Source organism: Heterodontus francisci, chromosome 5, assembly GCF_036365525.1.
Source record: "Heterodontus francisci isolate sHetFra1 chromosome 5, sHetFra1.hap1, whole genome shotgun sequence".
Taxonomy (NCBI): domain Eukaryota; kingdom Metazoa; phylum Chordata; class Chondrichthyes; order Heterodontiformes; family Heterodontidae; genus Heterodontus; species Heterodontus francisci.
In genome coordinates this window covers 104,000,669-104,016,369 of record NC_090375.1, presented here as the reverse complement: position 1 = coordinate 104,016,369, position 15,701 = coordinate 104,000,669, and the positions used below count along the sequence as shown (strand labels likewise).

The 15,701-nt window shown below is 45.2% G+C and overlaps 1 protein-coding gene across 2 annotated transcripts in view; it reads right to left on the bottom strand.

The window, feature by feature from the left end:
- Positions 1-15,701, bottom strand: part of xkr4 (XK related 4) — a 398,037-nt gene that overhangs the window by 233,964 nt on the left and 148,372 nt on the right. The gene's annotated exons all lie outside the window — the stretch shown is intronic.

Here is a 15,701-nt window from a genome sequence, read left to right as displayed (position 1 = left end):
GACCGATTTAGAGTCATAAGGCTAAATTTTTATAACCCGCCCCCAATAACATAGAGGGGGTAGGTGCTCCATCCCCAGCAACAGTGTCCGGCGCCACCGCACAGGTGCCGGTGCCATTTCTAAAGGGCTTCATGCCGTTACAAGACATTTACATTTTTAAAGAGAGCTGCAAGTGTGATTTAAAATTACACATTCAATAAAAGAACAAAGCCCCTCTACCACACCCCCCCCCCACCAATGACCTAACAATTTATTTATTTCCCTCTCCCTCCTGAAAAAACTTTTTTTCCAGTCCTAGAACGTAGATATCTTTGCCATTCAACCTCTTCTCACCATACCCTCAGCCAATAGTAACAGTTTTCCCCACTCCTGCCCTATAAACTTCACTCCAACTTCCTCCCCACCAGTGTTCTGCCTTGGATCTCCGAACGGAGATACAAAGGCACGAGTCTTCCGGCAACCAATTGAAATATTGACGTGGGACAGCTGATACTACAAAGTAAGTCATTATTCATTCATTAAACTTTATCAACGTATTTGAATTAAGTGTTATTTGCCAAGCGGCATGGGGGCCGCCCAAAGGCCCTGCCGCCACCGGTAAAATGGGGCAGGGACTTCTCAGCGTTGAGGCCTATGGCAGGCTCTCCCGGAGATATTTTCTGGGCACCGCCCCCCGCCCCCCCCCCCCCCCCCCGCACCCTATCACAACCCTGGCATCGGGGGGGCTAGTAAAATTCAGCCATAGAGTCATTTTATGGTACAGAAGGAGGCCATTCAGCCCATCGAGTCCATGCTAGCTCTCCATGGAGCTATGCTGTCAGTCCCACTCCCAGCTCGATCCCCATGGCCTTCCAAGTCTATTTCCTTCAAGTGGCCATCCAACTACTTCTTGAAGTCATCTCCACTTCCACCACCCTTGTGAGCAACGACTTCCAGGTCATTACCACTCGTTGTGTAAAAAAGTGCTTCTTCATATTCCCCCTGCATCTTTTGCCCAAAACTTTCAATCTGTGTCACCTAGTCCTTATACTATTTGTTAATAGGAACAGTTTTTTCTTGTCTAACTTATCTAAACCTGTCATAATCTTGTCCATTTCTATTAAATCTTCCCTCAATCTCCTTTATTCTAAGGAGAACAAACCCAGCTTTTCCAACCTAACCTTGTAACTAAAATCCTCCATCCTTGGAACCATTCTGATAAATCTCCTCTGCACTCTCTCAAGGGCCCTCACATCCTTCCAAAAGTGTAGTGACCAGAACTGGACACAGCATTCCATTTGGGACCTAACCAGAGCTTTATAAAGGTATAACATAACTTCCCTGCTTTTGTACTCAATGCCTCTATTTATTATTTATGAAGCTCAAGATCCCTTATGCTTTACTAGCCACTCTCTTAATAACTAACCACTCTCTCAATATGTCCTGTAGTTTTCAAAGATCGATACACATGCACCCCCAGGTCCCTCTGTTCCTGCACACTCTTTAGAACTGTGCCATTAAGTATATATTGCCTCTCCCTATTTCTTCTGTCAAAATGCATCACCTCACACTTGTCAGTGTTAAATTCCATCTGCCATCTCTCTGGCCATTCTGCTGGTCTATCTATGTGCTGTTGGAGGAGGTTCATATCATTCTCACTGTTTGTCACACCACCAAGTTTAATGTCATCAGCAAATTTTGAGATTCTACTCTGTATTCCAAAATCCAAGTCATCTATATATAGCCAAAAAAGCAGTGGTCCCAGAACAGATACTTGGGGAACACCACTGTCTACCATCCTCCAGTCTGAAAAGTAACCATGACTCGCTGTTTTCTGTCCTTAAGCCAATTGGACACTTACCTTCCTATTCCGTGAGCCTCAATTTTGTTCACCAGCCTTTTATGTGGTACCTTTTCAAATGCTTTCTTAAAATCCATATAAACAGCATCCACTGCATTCCGTTAATCAACCTTCTTAGTTACTTCATCAAAAAATTCAATTAGATTAGTCAAGCATGATCTGCCTTTTACAAGTCAATGCTGGCTATCCTTAAGTAACACAAACCTCTCCAAGTATTGGTTGATATTTTCCATAATTATTGTTTTTAAAACGTTACCCAGCACTGATGTTAAACTAACTGGCCTGTAGTTGCTAGGACTCTCCTTACACCCTTTCTTGAATAAGGGAGTCACATATACCACTCTTCAATCCTCTGGCACCTCCCCCGTATCCAGGGAAGATTGGAAGATTATGGCAAGCCATTCCACTATCTCCATCCCCATTTACTTTGGCAACCTGGGATGCAAGCCATCCAGACCAGGCGACTTATCTACCCTAAGCATAGCCAACCTTTTTAGTACCTCCCCCCTCTCAATTTTTATCCTATACATTGCCTCTACTCTCTCTGCTACTGATATTTTATCAGCCTCCACTTTCTTCGTGAACACTGATACAAAGTACTCATTAAGTATATTAGCCTTGCCCTGAGTCTTTCAGTGTACATTACCCTCTGTGTCCCGAATAGGCCCCACTCCTCCTCTCACTACTCGCTTCCTATTTACATGCCAGTAGAAGATCTTTGGGTTCCCTATTATGTTGACTGCCATTTGATCAAACTGAATATATTTTTGCAAAAGGTTTGTATTTGATATGCTACTTTATGCATGATGCATGCAGCATGCATGATTGTGGTATAATAATGTAACTGCTTTGTAAGGTTCTGCTGCCAAAATTCTACATGGCACATGTAGAGGGATGCAGCACAGACAACCTTATGAAGTACTATCATCAATCAAGGAGACAGTGTGCAGGCAATGGCATGCAAGCAAAATGATTAAACAAACTATAATTGTGAATGCAACCAACATAAAGGCAATGGTTGGAAAATGAAGAGCAATTTGAAAATGATTAGGATCTGTGTAGTAAAATCAAATAACTTGCAGCATGGTTTATGACAGTTTATGACAAGTGCACACTTTGACATGGCATTTCTGTCATCTAGAACAATTACAGGAAAACACTGCTTGACATAAGAATACAAAGGGCTATAAATACACAGCAGGCTGGATAACATCTGAAAGCGAAAGATAGGTTAAAGTGTTGGATAGGTCTCTTACTCAGTACAGTTTTGTCAAAAGGTAAAGACTGAAATGTTAACTTATCATTCTCTTTCAGATGCAGATAGACGTGTCTGATGTACCTTCCCAGCACTTTCTGTCTTATTTCAGATTTTCAGCCTTTGTGGGTTTTCTTAACTCCTTTACTCCTTTTCATGTAATCTATTTCAAATATCGTTCATGTCTAAGGCCTGTTTCCCACATTTATAATTTACAAAGTTGCAGGTCAGCAAGTAACATTTCCCACAATTCCTGATCCTGTTCTAGGAGCTCTTGTGCCAGCAAGAAATGATATGGATGCTACAGATCTACAGCATTTACATCACTATCATCTCAGGTACATTGAAAGAAATCCCCTATGTATCAGATTGATTCAATTGACAGAACCCCTGCTTCTGAATTAGAAGGTTACAGGGTAAGCATCATTCCAAAAACTTAAGTCCATGGGTTGAATTTTGGCCATGGAGGCGGGAAACAGAAGACAGGTTTGTTTTGGGTCAGAAACCCTCCTCCGGTGAGAAACTGATTGAAGTTCAGATTTTTGCAGGGGCGATCCCTTAATTGATATGGAGACAGGTTTTCTGTCCACTTAGAGCCAGTAGGGGAGGGAACGGAGGTAGGTCAGATGAAGTGTGGGACTCATTTAGACTGCCATGGCAGCCATCACTGTGGCTGCTAGTTGTCATTGAGTCCTAGAGTCATTTGGGGCACAGAAGGAGCCCTTTCGGCCCATCGAGTCCATGCCAGCTCTCCACAGAGCTATGCAGTCAATCCCACTCCACGGGTCAATCCCCGTAGCCCTGTTGTTTGTGTCAAAGCTTTCCATTGCACCAGAGGGAAGTGAAATGTCACAGGAGAGTCAAAGGCCTGCCACTCGGGGAATGATAACCCCTCGTTTCATCAATGTCGGCTTGGATCTAATCCTGTAAGCCATGAGGGAGAAGAGGAAGATCCTCCTCCTGGAGGGTGGCAGGGGCAGGTTACCTCATTGTGTAGCAGGGGCACCTAGCATCATCTTCCTCCTCTCTCACCTTCTGCTCATGAGCTATCTCTTTCCAGGACCTCATTAGCCTCAAGGTCCAAAACCCTCTGGAGAGCCAAGTTTTGGAGAGAGCAGCAGACCACCCACAGTGACCTTGCAAGAGGGTATGGGATGGCACCACCCAACCGGTCCAGGCACTGGAATCGCTTCTTCAAAGCCCAGTGGGCTGCTCAATGGTTGTCCTACTGAACAGGTGGCACTGGTTGTATCGCCTCTGTGCTTCTGCCTGGGCTCGTGCACAGGGCCATCCCTTTAGGGGATATTCCTTGTTCCCTAGGATCCATCACCCTACTAGGGGCGTTGGAATGAAGATCTGAGGCAGCCTGGACTGCAGCGGATGAAGGAGTCAAGGCAGCTGCCAGGAAAGTGAGCACACACATGGAGGAAACTTGTGTTGTGGTTGCAGACCGGTTGAACGTTGAGGGAGTGGAAGCAATTCCTGTTGATAGATCTCACTGATCGATCTCTATATGTCTTGATGGCGACATGGGTGCAATCGATGTTGTCCTGTGTCTGGGGGAATCCAGCGATGGAGGTGAAACCAAATGCTCTCTGTCCCTGTGAGGCCATTCTTGTCATTAAATGAACGTACTGTCTAGCTTTGTCAAAGAGGACATCAGTGACCAGCGACATGCAGGAGTGTGTGGCCATTTTTGACATGCCACTAAGATCTGGAGCTGATCCTTGGAAGGAGACAGAAGCGAAGGGGTTCAAAGCCACAGTGACTTTGATGGCCACTGGCAGGGCATGGCAAAGTCTTCGTCGATGAGGGGTACCGATGTCTGTGGCCAACTGCTTGGAGAGTTGCAGTCTCCAGCGGAACTGGTTCTCGGTCATCTCCAGGTATCTCTGTCCTTGGTAGTAGGGCCTGTGTTGAGGATTTGGCCTCTGTTGGCTTCCTGCACCTCTTTCCAATTCTGTGCTCCCCGAAACCCGGGGTTCTTCCCTTTCTGCAAAGGGTGTTGCCCCTCATCACCACTGGGCCCAGAATCTGATAGTCATGCCTCCATCCCCAGCTGGAGCCTTCCGTCTGGGCAGGTGTCCACCCAATTGTTCTCGGCAGCCTAGCGCCCTGCTCTTCTGCCCCCGCGATGCTGAGGGGTGCTGCCGACCCCATTCACATCCTCGACGATGAGTGCCCACTCTCCCTGCCACCTGTGCAGCACCAAGGGCCTTTACCAAGTGCCCAGTCTCCCTTTGCCCTGATGACCCTCTTATGGGGCTGGGGTGATGCCCTGGGGCAGCCATGGCTGGCTCCCCACTCTTTACATGCCTCACTTCTGTAGGCGCAGGTAACCTGTTCACCCCTTCACCCCTTGATAAGCTCTTAACGACTTTTTAATCAATAATTGGCCTCAGCTGGGCAGAGAGCAGGATTCCTGTCCCCCTCAACCCCTGCCCTGGTGATTATTCCTGGCGCCGGGATCGGCACCTTGAAATTGACACGCTGGCTGGCGCTGTTATTTTCGGGGCCCCCTGCCTCCAATCCTGTCTTCAGGAGGCCCCGAAAATTCAGTTGCATAAATTATTCTGACACCTCAATGCAGTAATGAGGGAGTGCTGCACAATTGTGATACTGCCCTTTAAATGTTCAGGGAGACACAAAGGTAATCGTGGGATCTTGATGTGTGCAAAATGGTTGCCATGTTTACGCACACAACATTCTGCACTCTATGTGAAGTGACTGAAGCTTTTCTGAGAGATATGATAAGGCACTAAATAATCTGCATGTATAAAGAACCATTTACATTCTCAGTACTTCAGTCAATTAATTACTTTTAAAAGTAATCAATGTTGTTTTATAGGCACATGCAACAGCCAATCTGTGCACAACAAGATCCCACAAACAACAAATGAAATAATTGATCACATCTGTTTTTCTGTAGCCTGAACATCAGGAGAGCTCCTTGATATTCTTTGAATTGTGCAATGGTATTTTTTACCTTCACTTAAGCAAGCAGACTGGGCTTTGGTTTACAGTTTCATCCAAAAGCCAGCACCTTTAACAATGCAGCAACTCACTCAGAGATGCACTAGGTTGCCAATATAAATTATGGGCTTAAGTGCTGGAGTGTGCTTGAACCCATGGTCTTGTGACTCAAAGGTGAGAGTGCCACCAAATATGCTAAGTTGACACTTAAAAATGCAAACTTTCAAATCAAAAACTGCCTCATAACTTTGAATATTATAAAGTGAGATCTCTGTTCACTTCCCAGTGTATCTCAGCCACTTCATGGAACCACATTTCATGCTTGAGAATGGATGGCTAGAGGCAGTCAGGGAACAGACATTTTCTTCAGAAACTCCGGCAGTGACATCATGAATGGTGATAGTGGATTGTGGGAAGTATTCCTGATCCGTGGTCTCACTGCACCAGCTATCATAATGTTCCCTCCAGACTGAGATAGCTCTTTTTATAAATAATAAGTATATAAAGGAATGCAATGATTACATTTCCTTAAAATGCTCCAAGGATACAGCAAAGCAGAAAAGGTCCAAATTACCAGAAAACTCAAAACTTGCAACAAGTACAATCTTTTGAAAGCAATTGTGGCATAACTATTTTAATCATTTTATGAAAAGTGTCCCTGATGGTTGGCTACTGCATCACTATTATATTTGGAAATGTAATCTGTAACAAAATGATTAAGAGCTAATCTCTAGCCTGAAAAGCTCTGAAAGTGAACAGTTTGTTGAAGTATTGCTCACAAGATTAAAAAAAACTGAAGCTGAGAGGGGTGAACGAGGGCAGTAGGATAGGAATGATCTTTACTTCTCTCTCTTCACATTGAAGTGTCAGCTTTCTTAAAAAAGAAACTATCTTTCATGCAATGTTATTGATATAAATTTTCAAATAAAGCAATAAAATCTGCCAGCAAAAAAATAATAAACCCAAATACCTTCTGATTTGTCAACCACGAGATTAGCAATGAGCCAAAAGAAGTCATGCAATTTCCAGCAGAGCGCATTTTCTCCATATCATTTACTCAGTAGTTGTTCCCAATTATATTTTTCAGTATGTTCTGCAAAGCAAATAAAAAAATGTTCACAGAGCCAACGGGCAGCATTGGTTACATTGAAATAGTGGGACAATTTTTTTCTAATAAGCACTCAGTGGGCTAAATTTTCTGGCCCTGTCACAGGCCCCAGCGGTGGACCCGAAAGCGGGTGCCATTGCTGCATGTGGTGTGCGGCCAGCTGACTGCAATCATGCGGAGGGACAGCCAGTTACCATAATGGAGGTGTGAGGCCTGGCCAATTGCATGATGGGGGTAGGCTCTGAGGTGCTGATTGTGGCGTCAGCTGTCTCCAAATCAGGTTTTTTTTTTAGAGATACAGCACTGAAACAGGCCCTTCTGCCCACCGAGTCTGTGCCGACCATCAACCACCCATTTATACTAATCCTACACTAATTCCATATTCCTACCACATCCCCACCTGTCCCTATATTTCCCTACCACCTACCTATACTAGGGGCAATTTATAATGGCCAATTTACCTATCAACCAGCAAGTCTTTGGCATGTGGGAGGAAACCGGAGCACCCGGAGGAAACCCACGCAGACACAGGGAGAACTTGCAAACTCCACACAGGCAGTACCCAGAATTGAACCTGGGTCGCTGGAGCTGTGAGGCTGCGGTGCTAACCACTGCGCCACTGTGCCGCCCTATATAGTGTTGGCACTATATTTAAAGCACTGCCAGCCCTGCTTGTATTGCTGCCTCTCAGTGAGGCAGTGAAGCTGGACCCCACTGAAGTACTGTTTGAACACCTGGACCCCATGCCTCTCCACAAGGACTAGCAACCATTAGGACAGACTGGGAGTGACCAGGAACCATAGCAGAGGCAAGACACCGGCTGGCCCCACAGTTTAGCGATGCCTCCCTGGGAAGGCAGAAGGGAAAGACAAAAGGTCCTCTTTCCAAGGTATGGCAAGAAGAGATCATCCCAGCTGACCAAGCAAGCCCTGGTGGAGATCACGAGGAGGTTAGCCCCAAGGAACTGGTGTCAAAAGTGGCCTCCTTCGTTACACCAAGGTGAGTCCTCCATACCCCTCTCCTCTATGGGGCTTGCTTGTAGCTAATTGGGATGGAGCACGATATAGGAAGGAAGTGACCGCAAAGGCGCTGGCAAGGATGTTGGGCATCACCAAATCCTGTCAGATGCATGGCTGCATCTCAGTGACAGGCCACCTTCTTTCACAGCTCACCCCCATTACCTCCCCTGAGAGCAGATGTGGGAGAAGCCGTGTAGGAAACCCGATGAGGGGCTGCCACTAGCATAACTGTCATCTGTAGTAAGTGCCCGAGGCTTAAGGAGCTTTGGCTCGGAATAGATGAGGAGGAGCCTGAGCTGCAGACATTACGATGCATCAGAGAGGGGGAGAGTTACTTGGACACTTTGTTCCAGAAGACAGTCACACCCCTTAGGATAGGGTCGTCTGTTTTGGTCAGTGGTCAGGGACAGGAGGGTGTGACTGCAAGTCAGGTGGGTATGGGGATCGAGAAGATAGGAGTGGAGGAGCTTCAGTTCTTGCAATTAAGCAACAAGTTCGAGGTTCTTGCAGCTTGTATGGACAACAGCGAGGTCTGCAGTGTGGATGAGCAGACTAACCATGGCATCGTGGTACAGGAAGTCTTTCAAGCTGGGGAGCAAAAAGGAAAGCAGTGGTAGTAGGGGACAGTGTAGTGAAGGGAATAGACACTGTTCTCTGCAGCAAAGAGCGAGAGTCCAGAAGGCTGTGTTGCCTGCCCAGTGCCAGGGAACCCCCCGGGAGGCCACCAGTGTTTACCTGCCGTCTGCCCACACAGCGGTGGCACCTCCCGATGCTGGTAAAATGCCAGCAGGGTGGAATGTAGACCTTAATTGGTTCCTTAACTAGCTTAATTGGCTGTCCAGGCAGCCGTGCTGCTGAAGTTCCTGCAGCTGGTAATATCCCGTGGCTGCCAGAAGATTTCGGGTTCCCATTCCCAATGCCATTTTACCAGCACTCCTGTCTCCCAGCCCGCCTCCAGAGGGCTGGTAAAACCCAGCTCCTAGACTCTACCATGGGAACAGCAGACACATTAAAATGTACCTTTCCACTGAGAATGCGAGCACTCACTAAACAGGAATCCGGTATTCTGCTGCTGCATGATAGGTAATTTTACTTTGGTATATAAATAACTGACATGCTCAATTACTTAGTTGATATTCTGAGTGCAAGGCTCCCTATATTTTTTCTAAAAAAAACATTTTTGACATTAATAACTTTATTGGATAAATTGTACTTAAATCTAAATTACGTTATTTTTATGCCAAGTATTATAGCCCCAAAGTTCAAATGACTTTAAAACCAAGGTTTTTAGTAATGTCCATTTTTATTTCAATTTCTAAATAACTACATCAAAACCTATGATTCTGCATGTGTTGTTCAGCAAACACAAAAGTGGGGAGCAGCCTGAAACATCATCCTTGAGTCCAGATGAAAATAGAAACTTAAATTGTTTCTGTAACAGTTATATCAATTCCAGCATGCACTGCTTATAAGGACAACTGAGTTAAAGAAAAAACAACAAATCCAATTTCCCAATTCATTTAACATGCACCTGAATGGAAAACCCCATTCGAATGAAATAACTACTGACTTACAATGAAAAGCAGAGCAGTAATTTTCTACTGTTTATCCCATAAAGAACAATAAATTTCCCATGGAAATGGATGCGAGATAGAGTGAATCATTTAATCACATACTCTGAAAATATTTCCAAGCTCTGGCTGCTGGCTCCAATCTTGTGTGTTCCTCACTGCCTTACAGCTTCCCTTTGGACCACCTTCCTCATCTGAACTGATCCCTCGGATTTACCCTTCACCAAGCCCCCTTGGCCTTCAGCACTCTTGGCTGCTGGATATCACTCCCACTGCTACAAATGCTTCTGTTCATCCAGTAGATCTGTTAGTCCCCACTGTTAACACCTGAGGTCACCCTACACCTCGACTGGACCATAGGATCAACCTCTTTGGTTAATGGCCGTCTATCCGCAGTTTCTTGATTCCCGGAATCCTTTGGACAACATCCACTTGGTCTCGGGTATTCCACTTTAAGAGTTCCTGAATTCACTCCTTCTTTGGCACTGAGTAAAAACTTAGATATGAGATTGTAGCTGTCCAAGGTGACTCCACGACCAGGATTTTATCCGGGTGATGGGGGTTTTGACGTCCAGCAAAAGCGTCGCCGAGAACCCCGCGTCACCCCTTCTGTGGTAGGCCCGCCGAATCAAGTGCCAATTAGGCACTTAAATGGACAGCAGTGGGCCTTCTACAGGATCAAGGACCCCAGTGACGGAAAACCTGCCCTCTGAGAGCTGTCGGCCAACCAAAGACCAGCAGCACTTTAACTGAGCAGCGGGTGAGGCAGTGGGTAGAGCACCCACCGAAGACCCAGGAGCGGCGCTGGACCCAGGCCACAGGTAGGTCAGGGTGGGAGGGGTCTCGCGGGTTGGGGGTCATGGTGGGGGGGGGTGGGGTTTAGGGGGGTCGGCAGCAGGGGCAGGGGATGGCTCTCAATGGGCCCCCTTCCTGCTGCCAGGTCGCTCGTTCAGGCACTAAGTGCCTTTTTGATGAGGGACCGCCCCCCCAGATCCAGCAAGTGACCTGCACAATTTTCCTTGCTGTGCTTACCGTGCGGCGAAAGGCCCACTCACCACTCAGCAAATTGTGGCGGAAGCAGGATGAGGCTCTTAATTGGGCATTAATTGCCCACTTGAGGGCCTCAATTGGAGGTGAGGTGGGAAGGCAGTTCACAGGCCTTCCCGGCCAGGACTTGATTTCGACGGTGGGATGGGGGCGGGGGCAGGGGGTACCCTGCCACCATCCCACCCGATTATATGCTCTCCCCCACCTCCAAACCTGCGTGGGGGAGAGCATACAATTCTCCCCTACAGTGTGTAAAAATGGACTTTATTCCACCACAAAGTCCTCAGACATTGGAGTTTTATATTGTATCCTCTCTACCATCAGTAATCAACACCATATGTCTCATGTAATACTGCTATGCCTATGTAATTGATCTCTATTTTCATACAGCCCTTAGTTGCTTTTCGCAGCTGAGCCCATTACTGCTTTGCTCCCTTAAGTCCAATGGGTGCATCCATGAGTGTATATGCTGCACTATTGGTTTAGTTATCCAACACCACATCTGGCTGGATCACATCAAGAGCTATTAAACTTCGCTCTCCTCTATAAAATCTGCCCACTACTCCAGGGTCATTCTGGAATGCAAAGAAAGCATTTGGTTTCTTTTCTCCACTACTCTATCCATAAACTCCTCTTCTCTGTCACTTTCAAACTTTCCTCTAACAAAAAGCCTGAGGAGTTCATGGACACTTTTATCACTATAATTATCACAGTTGTCACTGCTTTCAATCTTTGTAACCTTCTCTAGCATTACATCCCCCGCGTATCCCCTCTCCACCCACCCACCCACCCTCCCACTGACTCCAGCCTCTTATGCATTCCCTTTGCCCCACCATTGATGGCCTTCAACCGTCTACACCCTACACTCTGGAATTCCCATGATAAATGCTTCAACTCCCTCAGCTCTGTTAAGTACCACCTTTTTGACTGCTCCTAAACTCTCCTTTTTGACTCAGTTTCATTTTCTTCCTTACAACTCTGTGAAGTGCCTTGAACTGATTTCTATCTTAAAGATGCTATTTAAGTGCAAGTTGCTATTGCTGTTCTGCTCTATTGAATTCCGTACTGGTGATGAACATCTCAACAAACATATCTTGGCTATACTTTTGTTTTTTCTTTGGAATACTGGACTATGTTAGGAGCATAACAAGTGTTACAGTACAAAACTACCAATTTTTTTATTGCCAAATAATTCCCTTTCTTCATCCCTACAGGACTGTAATTTTCTCTGTGTTTCAAGTGATATTCATCTACTGATAAGGATATGAATTGTCAATAGTAGAGGATATTTATTTTTGACACATTGCAGCCCAATACAGTAGTAATCAAAGTAATTTACTCGCTTAGAAGACTTACAGAGTATAGCACATATAGGAAATAATAGTAATTGAACGTACGTGTGTTGTGAATTGCTACTTCCTGTGAAATGGGGCTTGGTGACTTTGTTTTTCCCCATTATCAATCACAGCAGATATTGACTACCTTTAATCGATGACTGAATTATATTGACAAGTGACTGAACATTCTGCTGGGACATATTTACATGCTGGAAGTGTCCTCATAACTCAGCTTCTGTTGGCAGCCCTTTTATAACCAGTACATTTCTCGGGTTGATCCTATCATCTGCAGCATTAGAAGGCTTGGAGATTTGCAAAGACCAACATCTGTTTCAGCACAGTCCACTTCTGCCATTGAATGCACTATTGATCAGAAACCTTATCATTTAACATTACAACTGTAAGCTGTTTTGAAGGGCTCAAGGCACATATATGATTTTGTTTTTAAAAAGGGAAGCTGTGAAGGAACTGAGGAAGCATGCTGGTACATCAATATGCTGTACCTAATCATTGTGCAGCATGAATTTCAAGTCTTAGGCTGGTTGGATGGAGGAAGAGAATAAGCACTGGATAGGGTAAACAAGATCATTATCAAAGGGCAGAATTTTCCCAGTTGCGGGATGACAGGCTTGGAGGTGGGGCTGCCAGGAAAATAATGGAGAACTTCCCAATGCATTCCTGCCACCAGGGAAGTTTCCCAGGGGAGGGCAGGAATGTGGATCAGCTGCCCGATGCAAGGTGATGGGCAGCAAATGTGAATAATTAACGCCCCAATTAGGGATAATTTAGAAGGCCTGCCGGCACTTTACCAGTGTCGGAGTGCTCCACCACCCCCTCCCCCCCCACCCCCCGCCCGCCGCTTAATGGAGACGGCCTCACTGTCCCTTTGGGAGATGGAGTCTAAGAGGGGGCCACAGGCATCAAAGGATGCCCTGCAGCTGCAATGATCCAAGTGGATGGGTTTCCCCTCCAATTGGAGGGCCTTAATACCTTCCTCTCTCTCCAATAATTCTTTATTTTGACAGCTCTGAGGGCGGCTCTATTTTAAGGTGCCCCTTCGGTCTTCTTCCTGCCCCAGCAGCATTTGCCACTCTCAATGGGGCTGCAGGGGCTCTAGTGTTGCTAGCCTTCTGTTTGGGCCAGCAGCATCGGGAGCCCATTCGTCCGTCCTCTATAGGACAGCAAGCGCGCAGGCAGTCTATTAGGAGGCCATCTCCGGGAAAATAGCTCCCCTGTTCTGGCTCCCGGCAAGTGCAGGCTCGGGACCTCCATTTCGTCCCAAGGTCAGGGTCTGGAGCCCGTGGGAAAATCTTGCCCATTGTCGAAGACAATTCAAGATCACCCTTCCCCTTTCCCTGGTCCCAAAAGCACAAAGAATAATGATGTCCCATGAACTATTTTAATTGTCCCATGTCAATACCAATCCCTATATTCTCCAGTTCTATTCATAACCGGATATTTAGTCAGCTCTGTTTTGAAAGAGTTGAAAGAAATAGTGAAATTCTCTTCTTTTGAATTTTAAGAATTGGGTACAAGTAAATTGTACTTTTTAAAACTTACAACAATTAATCATCAAGTTGTAGAAGAACACAACACACAGTGGGAAGGACAATTTTTTTTGTATATTTCCAGCCCACCAGGAAAGCAAGCATAGCTAGATTTAGTTCTGGCAAATGAAATAGGGCAAGTGGTGCATGTTTAATTTGGGGAGCATTTGGGGAACCTTGATCATAATATCATCAGGTTGAGAATAGTTATGGAATAGGACAAGGGACAATCAAGCATAAAAATACTTAACTGGAGGAGGGCTAACTTCAGTGAGTTGAAAAGGGACCTGGTCTCTAATATATTCCTATGTTATCAGCATGCCCAGTGGGTGATGATGAGATTAAACATGTGATCTGGCCATCTTGGTGTCTGTCTTTCTCTACAAGTTCCTCCAAATACAGAGATAATAGATTTTGGTGACAAAATGGGATTAAAGTGCAAAATCCTTTGCAGCAAATGGCAGTAACGACCATCATGAACAAAATAAGCTAGCTCCCAGTAATCTACCTGCTGGGATGGTGAAGGTATTTGACTAAATTGTGTAGAGCCTCATTGTTTCTGAAAACGTGTGGCTGCACTCAGTTGAATAGACTCTGCAGGGTCCTAGTGTCCATCTGAGTTAATCACTGACTACACTGGCTTTGGTGAATTTGTTCTGATTAGGCTGACTTAGCTTCTGTATAACTGTTATAGACAGCCACAGTAAAGTGTTTACCGGGTACCTGTGACATCTGAAAATGGGACAAAATTGCTGCTCCCACGGGATAAATCGGAAGGCTAGGAATGAAAAATGCAGCTTGAGAACTATTCAGTCCATACATTGAAAGAATGGGCATGTTCTTCAGAGCAAATAATATATTAGAACTCGAAGGTGAAACTGAAGAGGCCCAGACTCAGAATAAGGAAAATCTTGAGCTCAAGAAAGCAATTTTGCGAATGGAGATTGGCCCGGAAGTTTATGGCAGCAAGTAAACCTTTTTGCTCCAACAAGGCAAAAGATGTACCATTCAAACTAATTATCACTAAGCTGGAGGAACATTTTCAATCCTAAGCCACTGGAGATAGCAGAAAGCTACAAATTTGGAACCAGAAGCCAGAGAAGCAGCGAAACAGTTGGTGAATACATTGTGGCACTGAAGAATTTATCATTTCATTGCCACTTTGGTACATGCTTAGACTGTGCATTATGAGACAGATTCATGTGTGGATTGGGGGATGAAAGAATCCAGTTGAAGTTACTAAACACACAAAATCTTACATTTGAGCTAGTGTGTAAGATTGCCTCCACCAAGGAGATGGCATCAAGGAATGCTCAGGAATTTCGTCCTATGTGAGTGACTAGTACAGCTTCTGTTCACTGTCAGAAGATTTCTGCCAAGTCTAAAGTGGGGAGACCTGATCAGAAGAATGCTGTTGATAAAAGTTTACTGTCTTGTTATCACTGTAATGACAACCACACGGCACCAGCATGTTAGTACAGAAATGTCAAATACTTTAATTGCCAAAAGATAGGACTTGTTGCAACTACTTGTTGAGCAAAGGCCAAAGCGGGAAAGAGAACTCTTTTTAGTAGTAATGCAAAGCAGCGGCATAACAAGGGTGGAGTTCACAATCTTAAAGTAAATCCAAAGTGCTTAAGCAAAGAGGAACTGTATGGTATTTATGCAACTCCATTACGGTATTTATGTCACTCAAATGACAGAAACTTTTGTATAAAGATGTTGGTAAATCAACAGCACATCAACATGTGCAAGAATATGGCTGCAGATTGCTCCATTATGAGTAGAGCAATGAAAGCAATTTCAGTGATGTACCTCTGAGAGCACAGTTCAGTTGAAAACCCACTCTGGTGAGGTCTTAGAAATGTGTGGACAAATGGAGTGCAATGTCCAATATAAGGGCAAGTCCCTCAAGTTACCCTTTGGTGTAGCGAGATATGTCAACAAACCAATGTTAATGGATAAAGACTGGCTTCGTAAGTCAGTTAGACTGGAAGCATGTTT